Below are 9,656 nucleotides of genomic sequence, written 5' to 3' on the forward strand. Positions count from 1 at the left end.
ATGGGTCATGAGTCATGGCAACATTGTGTACTTGTTCATTCTAGACAAGATAGAGAACATCATTGTAGTGTAGTGGTTTCAACATTGGACTATGACTCTGGAGACCAGGTTTTGAATCCCTGCTTATCCATGGAAACCCACTTGGTGATCTTAGGCAAGTCACATGCTCTCAGCCTCAAAGGAAGGCAACTATAGCATTATGATTCCACCTTATCTGTTTCATGCTATGGAATCCTGGTGTCTGTAATTTAGGGAAGGTAATTTAGGCCAGAGAGCTCCTCTAGGGCCTCTGACAAAACTACAAATCCCAGGATTCCACAGGATGTAGCCATGGCAATTCAAGTGCAATCATATAGTGCTATCATTGTGGGGTGTGAAAGGCTCTCAGGAAGAGAAACCCAAGGGTTTTGTTTTGTTTTGTTTGCCAGTCAGTGTGGTGTAGTGGTTTGAGCTCAGGGTGAACAGATGTCATAACCTCATAGGAGGACAAGGCACCACAAAATGTAAGGTATTACAAAATAAAAGCAAAAAACACCCATATAAACATACATTCATTTCATATGGTTTATTTATAGCTCTATTACATATACTAGATTTTATTATATACTCAGTTGTATTTTTTTTAATGAACTTATCTTCATTAAATTGTCTTGTTGGCTTGCAATAGACTTACAGAATTCTGAGCAAGACAAAGCTTAAAATTGCACTGTGGTAGCAACAAACCCTTGACTGAATCTGCAGAAATAATAACAATAAATAATATTAGACCATAGAGTAGAGGCAGTAGAGGCTATGGGAGGTCATGTAGTTTGACACAGCTTTAACTCCCATGAGTCAGTGCTGTGAAAACCTGGGATTTGTAGTTTGTTGTGGCACCAGAGCGCTCTGATAGAGAAGGCTAAATGTCTCAAACTACAAATCCCAGGTTTTCATAACATTGAGCCATGACAGTTTAAGTGGTTTGAAACTGCATTAATACTGCCATGCAGGTCAGACCTATGTCACTTTGCAAACTTTGAAGACACAACTGAAAGTGCTGTTTTCTTCTTAGGGCTGGCATGTCCTCCAGATCCAAAGGGGAGAGATCTTGCAGGACCCATCTATTTGGGATGCCTTAGACTGAAGGAACAAGCTAAGTAGAGAGATGCTGCAAACGGTATGTGACTTGTTCTTCTCCTTCCCTTTCCCCCACCACATGTGCATGTTTTCAGCTGTGTTTAGCTGCAAGAGAAGCAAAATTAAACACAGAAGGCTCCCTTCCCCACCCAACCTGCACATTCTGTCCTTTCCTCTCTCTGCCTCTAGCATGCAGTCCAAGTCCCTAGGGCTCACTCCCACCCAGATCCAAGGAGCCAGCAAAAGGGAGGATGTTTAGCTTTCTAAGCATCTGGCTTGTCGACTCTGGACTGATGTCATCCCACCCTTTGCCAGCTGATTGGAAGACTCCCAGGCTTTCCATCTGCCAGAGGTCTCTAGAGCCATTGAGAATCTTTTATTCCAGGGCTGCCTCTCCTATGCGTCCTGGTCTCTCCAGCCCGCACCTCGTTGGCATGCGTCACTGAGAGGTTTCTAATTCTAGGAACAAGATGGGAACAGTTAAGATGCTAATCAGTGCAGTCATCCATGGGGGAAAAAGTAGTGACAATGAAGCACTAGGTAACAGAATGTAAAGTTTTGGATTTAAAAGCATATCAAAGGTGGCCTAGCTTGGCCATGTCTTCCATTGGTGGCTAGTGGCTTCCAGGTCACTGAGAGATGGATCCACTCTGGGGTTCAGTCAGAATTTTAAAGGAATTATACCTTTTAGCTAGCTAAATCTTTCTTGGGAGGAGTATTCAAAAACTGGAAAATCAGTTTGTTAGTCTGGAAAATCAGTATGCAAAGGTATCTTGTAGCACCTTTGAGACTAACTGAAAGAAAGAAGGTGGTAACATGAGCTTCCACATTATTGGCTCCCACATTACATCCCAATACTCATTCATATTGTTATCTTCTAACCTTGCTTTGAGACAACATCCTTCTTCCTTTGTCCCTCAGTGACCATCCTTAAAACTGAACTTGTCACCTCATCTCCACACCCACAAAGTTGTGCATTTCTATAGACATTCTCGCACAGACTGCTATATAGGTCTGTCCCTGGGTTTTCCACTCCACCACATGCATCTGAGGAAGTAGACTCAAGTCTATGGAGTTTATCACATGAAGGAGATCATGAGTTTATTCCATGAATATCCCAGAAAAATTGCATAATTACGCATAACAATTTCACACAACATTGCACAAAACCTGCCATTAAAGTGGTCACTAAGGTACAGTACACACGGTGCCATACTAGGGTGCATGAAGCCGAGGACTGTGCTGTGTAAGAAAGAAAACAGACATCCCTCATTTTTCAACAGATCGCTTTTTGACAATCTGATATTTCAACACTATTTATTTATTTATTTATTTATTTATTTATTATTTTTATCCCGCCTTTCTCCCAAGCTGGGACCCATACAACACATACAACACTATTAAATTATTATCTGAACCCATCTATTTGATGCATGGTCAACTCTTTTGACAAATATGAACACAAATATAAATATGAATATTTGTACAGTGCTGCATTATAAGCACACAATGGCACCACAAACACCTTCTACAGTATATAGTACACAGACTGGATGAAAAGAGTGTGCCTTGTACTGCTTCCCCCCTCCGACATGCATCATCTATTTGGTCAGTCTGTACACTGTAGAAGTAATTTGTGGTGTCATTGTTTACTTATAGCATTGTACAGGTATTTGATATGTGATTATACAATAATATAATATACAGTAATATAGGTTCCGCATTTGAAGGATTTCCACTTTTTGGCCGTGCTCTGGTCCCTAACCTGTTGAAATAGCAGGGGACTATTTTTGTGGCCACCTAATAGAGGCACCAATTGTAGTCAGTGGTTTTGCTTACATCTTCTGGTTGTTTACTCTGAATGTGAGGGAACTGTCTCTGTAGCAGTTGGCCTACGGTACCCTGCCATCATGTGTGGATGGTATTGCTTTCTGGAGCTAACATTTATTTATTTAATAGACTCATAAGGAACCACAAAAACTATCTAGTTAGGGTTGCCATATTCCGTTACCTCATATCTGGGCATCTAATTTGCATAATGTCTAAATTATTCTGATTATGCAAATTCTACACATTAATCATTGCACTTTTTTTCCATTATGCTTCAAGCTCCGTACCAATACCAATTTAAGAGGTCTCTCCCCAAGTTGGGGTGAAGAGAGGGAGGCTTCCAAATAGCCTCTAAGAGTAAAGGAAAGGGACTCCCTTTGCTCTCTCAAGGGTGTTGGAAGCAAAGTCTCACCCTGCTGCCTAGCCCTAGGCTCAAGCTGCCAACACAATCACCACACAAGGCCATCTCTGCTCACTTCCTCTCCTTTCCAATCTTCTGGGCTTGTCAAAGGAAGGGAGAGGGAATGAAAGAATAAGGTGGCAACGCTACCCCTGTGCAGGAGCAACTGGAACTTGCAAGGTGGGATGAGGCTCCCACCAGTGCCAATCTTCTTGCATGGTTCTCTGCTTCATTATCACTGTCAAATTTTAACCTAGTGACATTTTAACCTGTGACAAAGGAGAAATCCATGATTTACTATTTCACAGAATCATAGAGTTGGAAGAGACCACAAAGGCCATCCAGTCCAACCTCTTGCCATGCAGGAAATCTCAATCAAAGCATCCCCTGACAGATGGCCATCCAGCGTCTGTATAAAGACTTCCAAGGAAGGAGACTCCACTACACTTTGAGGGAGTTTGTTCCACTGTCGAACAGCCCTTACTGTCAGGAAGTTCCTCCTAATGTTGAGGTGGAATCCCTTTTCCTGGAGCTTGCATCCATTGTTCCAGGTCCTGTTCTCTGGAGCAGCAGAAAACAAGCTGGCTCCCGCATCAGTATGACATCCCTTCAAGTATTTAAACAGGGCTATCATATCACCTCTTAACCTTCTCTCCTCCAGGCTAAACATCCCTAGCTCCCTAAGTCATTCCTCATAGGACATGTTTTAGTCTCTTCAATCCAGGATTTTCCAGGTTTTCTGGGACAAATGGCAGGTTGAGATGGGGAGATATGGTTCATCTTCTTGAGGACAGAATGGGACAGGACAAGCATGTAGGGCAGGCACTGGGACTCCATCCCTGGCCATTCTCCATCCAAAGGGAATAGGAGGAACCAGTTCCTCTTGAGTTACAATAAACTTTGGAATGAGGTCATGGGACACTTCTCTGACCCCCCCTTTCTCCTCATTCCATTTGAATGATGGCAGCAAATCCTACTACTTCTTTCTTGAAGACAAGCCAAAGAGGAACATTTGCCGGGATTGGGAGCGGCTTCGTACTCTGGCCAAAACAGGGGACCAGTTGAAGGGGGAAAAGACACTGTGAGCAGTAGGAAGGAACAGAGCCCCTGGATAACAGTGAGTGGAAAGTGCTGGGTTCCTAAAAGCCATTTTTCAAGGCTGGCTTTTTGAAGGATACAACTGGTGCAGTTGGTGAGTGAGAGTGGATAGACAGAAGCTTGGGTTGGAAAGGAAGGTGAAGTGGTGAACAAATACAGGGCTATGCTCCACTTGGATCATTTGGATTGCAGGCAAAGCAGCTTGAGCAAATTAGGCCAGTGGCTGCAAAGAGTAGGAAGATTAGGGAGAAGGCAATTGTTGTTGTATATCCATCGGTGGAAGAGAAGCATTTGCGAGAAATGTGGAAGGAGCTCTTGTTTGTATAATTTGTTTTTTCGCCTCGTTTTGCAGGGATGAGGGCCGGTAGAGCTCAGATGCTGTTGTGTCTCATTGCCCTTGCTGTCCTGCCATGTGGTGAGTCTGCCCTACGGAAGCCATGTCAGAGGTTTCTTTTATTTTCTTTGGAGTGTGTATGTTGAGAAGCCACTATCCTGCCACTGGCCATGCTGGTTGGAGGATTTGTAGTCTGAAACAACTAACTTCCTTAGGCTCTGGAAAGGGTTTGGTACAGCACAGACAAGAGATACTCCCAAGAAAGAGAGGCACAGAAGAGAGCAAGGCTGTCACTATGTAGCAAAAAACATAGTAGGTTTTTTGCTACCTCACATTTAATTTAACTATTTGATTTAAATTGTTTAAGAACCATCATTTTGAAGTCTCCAGTGGACTATAGGGCCTTTTCTCATTATCAAACCTAAGTCAGGTGGTGGTGGTGGGGAACCTAAGATCTTTTATATGAAGATGAAGGAGCTTCTTGCAAAATTCAAGCCACTACTGGCAGCCTTCCTGTTAAGCCAGTTTCAGCTTCAGAGGAAGTGGGCTGCGCTTTGTAGAAGCACCTGCTTTGAAAATAAAATACACCAGTTTTGGAATATCTTAAAGAGCATACAGTTACTTTTGAAATACATTCAGGGATATTAAAACAGTGTTAAATTATGTAATGTTTTCTGTAAGAGTTTGTCACTGGTCCAGCTCAAAGCTCCTGAAGTTTTGAAAATTGGCGAAACACCAGAGGTGAATTTTGCCAGGTTAAAAAAATGGTTAAAAACAAGCCAACTCCACACTGCAGAAATAAAGTAATTTGGCACCATTTTAGCTCCCATGGCTCAATGCTATGGAATTCTGGTATTTCTAGATTGGTGGAAGCACCAGAGCTCTTTGACAGGAAGGGTAAATATCTCTCTGAACTACAAATCCCAGAATTATATAGCATTGAGTCCTGGCACTTAAAGTTTTGTCAAACTGCTTTATTTCTCCAGTGTGGCAGCAGCCAATTACATGTCTGCAGTACAGACATGCAGCTGATTAAATCTGACCCTGTTTAACTGTTCTTTTCTGTGGGCCTTTCTATGTTATACTGGCTTTAAAAGTGATTATCTCTTCCTGTGGAATCTGTTTTGCAAGAAAGCAAAGAATCCAGCCCCTGAATTCCTAGCCTTATCTATAATTCCCAGGATTATTTTGAGAGAAGGGAGTGTTATGGCCACAAGTTGAACATGAGTAGACCACAAGTTGAATATGAGTCAGCAGTGCGATGCAGCAGCTAACAAGGCCAATGCAATTTTAGGCTGCATCAATAAAAGTATAGTGTCTAGATCAAGGGAAGTAATAGTGCCACTATATTCTGCTTTGATCAAGCTCCACCTGGAATATTGTGTCCAGTTCTGGGCACCACAATTTAAAAAGGATGTTGAGAAACTGGAGCGTGTCCAAAGGAGGGAGATTAAAATGGTGAAGGGTCTGGAAACCATGCCCTATGAGGAACTTAGGGAGCTGGGGATGTTCAGCCTGGAGAAGAGAATGTTAGGAGGTGATATGATAGCCCTGTTTAAATATTTGAAGGGATGTCATATTGAGAAGGGAGCAAGCTTGTTTTCTTCCGCTCCAGAGACTAGGACCCAGAACAATGGATGCAAGCTGCAGGAAAACAGATTCCACCTCAACATTAGGAGGAACTTCCTAACAGTAAGGGCTGTCCGACAGTGGAACACACTCCCTCAGAAAGTGGTGGAGTCTCCCTCCTTGGAGGTCTTTAAACAGGGGCTGGATGGCCATCTGTCGGGGATGCTTTGATTGTGATTTCCTGCATGGCAGGGGGTTGGACTGGATGGCACTTGCGGTCTCTTCCAACTCTATTATTCTATGATTCTATGGCAGTTAAACTGATATATGGTAAACTCAATAGATGTTTGGGGTATATGCCCACAGTGACGTACATTGTTTCACTGGGTGCTTGCAGGTAGACATTTCTAGCACTATCAGTCAAAAGTCATTATGTATCAGTGCCATCTTTTCCCTAATGGGTGCATCCAGATGAAGCTTTTGCAGTGACTCCTTCATGGACATTTACAGGAGATCCAGATGTCATTACTTCTGTTGCAGTCCTGATCAGTACTCTCATAGTTTCTCCTAACTTTATTTCCCCTTCCTCTTCCTCGCCAGGGGAAAAATTGGTTACGAAAAAGTGGATGGAATAACTGCACAAGGCATTTTAATTATGAGTGGTGTGAGCCTGGTCCAGAACCACCCTATATGGGAAAATGTAAGACAGAAGAAGTGATGGGAAAACATGGAGGAGGCTTAAAACTGAAGATGTTGCACATAAAATGTGGGTGAGGCAGGGTGATTATACAAGAAAAGCTTCATATGGAGGCAGCCTCTCTCCTGGGTTCCTTTCTTTAGGTCAGGACTGGATCATGTGAGGTTCATTGTCAACATGCAGCCCTCAAGTCATCCATCCCCTCTATACCCCAAATGTTTTTTGTCAATGCATGGGGGGGGGCAGTTTTGCCACATTTTGAACCCTGGAGGGCTATTTCAGATAAGGTGACCAGATGTCATAATCACAAAGGAGGACAAGACACCCCAAAATATATGCAATCATAGAATCATGTAGGACATTCAAGAAAAAGAGAGGACACAACCACATAAAAAGTTAAAAACACTAATAAACTTCCATATGGTTTATATTAAATATATTCTATTTTATTATGGACTCAACCATATTCTTCTGATGACTTTACTTTTGGTAAAATGCCTTGTTGGCTTGCAAGATACTTATAGAACTCTGAGCAAGACAAAGGCTTAAAATTATTCTTTTACTAGCAACAAACCCTTGACTGAATCTAAGAAGTTTATCCCATTAACAAATAAGCCGTCTTACCTCTTCCGGCTTGAATTCAAGATCAGGGAGTTTCCAGCTTCAAAAATTGGCCGGTTTAGGGAGGCTTCGACCTGGGATGCATCCGGGTGGCAGCATCCCAGCTAGATAGGTGGTGATTTAGGTATGATAACATTCGGGAGGCATCTTGGATCCTGAATTCAAGCTGGAAGAGGTAAACCAGCTTATTTGTTAATGGGATAAGCTTGTACATTTCAATTATTACTTTTATTTGTAGTTTTCCCATTTGGTCTTTCACCCCTCCTGCTTCATTCTCAACCCAAATTGGTACTGCTGATCTGCTTCAACAACCCAGACCCACCTTTCCTTTCCACATCTTCATCAGAAAAAGCAAAACAAAACAAACCACCACATGATTAGTGACAGTCTTCTCTACAGCCTGCAAGTAGCAAGCCCTTAGCATCAGCCAAAGCAGTAATAAAGCTATTGAGCTACCTCTTGCTTGCCTGCAGGGATGACACAAAAGGACAGGTTTTATGGCTCAAAATAGAGGACGTTTTGCAATTCCTCCAAGACCCCAGACATAAGGTTGAAATGTTCAGGGAAAGGAGGACATCTGGTCACCCTGGTTTTAGATCGAAGAGAGGCTTTTCAGTCATGATGACCAGACATCCTAACTGCAAAGGAAGACAAGACACTGTAATATGTAGGTCATTCAAGAAAAATATAGGTCACTACCAAATAAAAGCTCAGAACACTAACATAAATTTAAACACATGCTTTTTAGTCTTGCTCAAAATGGGGGACATTTTAGAATTCCTCCTGGACAGAAGGGTGAAATGTAAGGCATATCCTGGAAAAGGAGGATGTCACTCTGCTTTCATTAACGAAACCTCCTCTGAACAAATCTTACCAAGAAAACCCCATGATGGGGTTGCCATAAGTTGGAAACCAAATGGAGGAAGAAGAGAGAGAGAGAGAGTTGATTGGGGTAGGCAAAATTACCCCTCCAGATGTTAGACTGCAGCTCCCAGTATTCCTGGCCTAAGATGTATTTCCAAGATCTTTATCATGGTTCTTTCAGCAGTGTGTGTCCAAGACAGTGGAATATTTCAGGGTGAATTAGAAATGATTTTTTATTTAGGAATATGGTGGGAAAACTGGCAGATTTTTTAATTATTTTTTAAGCACACACTCGTGAAAATGCCACTTCATTATATTATAAAATTATAAAATGGTATTATAAAAAAGGGTTGAACTTATTGGGCCTTGGAGTCTCCTCCAACTTGGACGCACCCAGCACAGCACATGTAAATTTATAGTCACCCTGAGTCCCTATATCAGGACATAGGAGGGATATAAATAAAATAAAATAAAATGTAGCTTTAACTTGAAAATGCTTACTTTAGATGCCTGTAACAAAACCAAGGCAGCATCACCATAACAAAGCAACAGGCAATAGCCAACATAAGCCTTTGGTAAATTCCTCTGATAACACCAAGTCTGAATGGTTACTTTACTTATGCAAAATACACAATCCTGCCTATTGAACTGTCATTTCAAAGGTCTTGGTCTTTCACTTCATTTGCAAGTGGTTAAAAAGAAAAATTCTTACTCCTTGTTTCAAGGAGCTCCAAGAGTATGTAAGCATCGAATAACAAAGATCTATGTCATAGATTTAACAAATAGTGAGGAGAATTCTTCACATCACTACTTGCCAGAGGGAAACAAAATATGTGTGGGTGTAAGAAAGGAGGGAGTGGGTGGCTGGCTACCTTCTTAGTGGGTCTGACTTGAGCCAGAGCAGCTTGAAAAGTATCTAGCTGTGCATGGACCAACCAATGCTGACATGCCTGCTGCCTGCTGCCTCTTTTTTCCCCCAGGAGTGCTAAATCAAGACCCAACAGATGACCCGGTGGATGATGTGGGTGAGTTCTTTCACCATGTTTGTCTCTAGAATCGGGACCATGTACAGCGTATTTTAGGTTTATTACTATGAATCTTTTAAAAAGAATGCACCTTGATGAATA

At 42.1% G+C, this 9,656-nt stretch overlaps 1 long non-coding RNA gene across 1 annotated transcript; it reads left to right on the forward strand.

Annotated features, from left to right (window-relative positions):
- Positions 1–1,059: 1,059 nt before the first annotated feature.
- On the forward strand, positions 1,060–9,557 carry LOC149323533 (uncharacterized). Its single transcript, XR_016277034.1, has 3 exons — positions 1,060–1,156; positions 4,797–4,859; positions 9,510–9,557. It is a non-coding gene; the product is annotated as an uncharacterized LOC149323533 (long non-coding RNA).
- Positions 9,558–9,656: the final 99 nt, after the last annotated feature.

This window comes from Sceloporus occidentalis, unplaced genomic scaffold (assembly GCF_023333645.1).
Source record: "Sceloporus occidentalis isolate IW3139 unplaced genomic scaffold, rSceOcc1.0.p SCAF_1, whole genome shotgun sequence".
Lineage (NCBI taxonomy): Eukaryota > Metazoa > Chordata > Lepidosauria > Squamata > Phrynosomatidae > Sceloporus > Sceloporus occidentalis.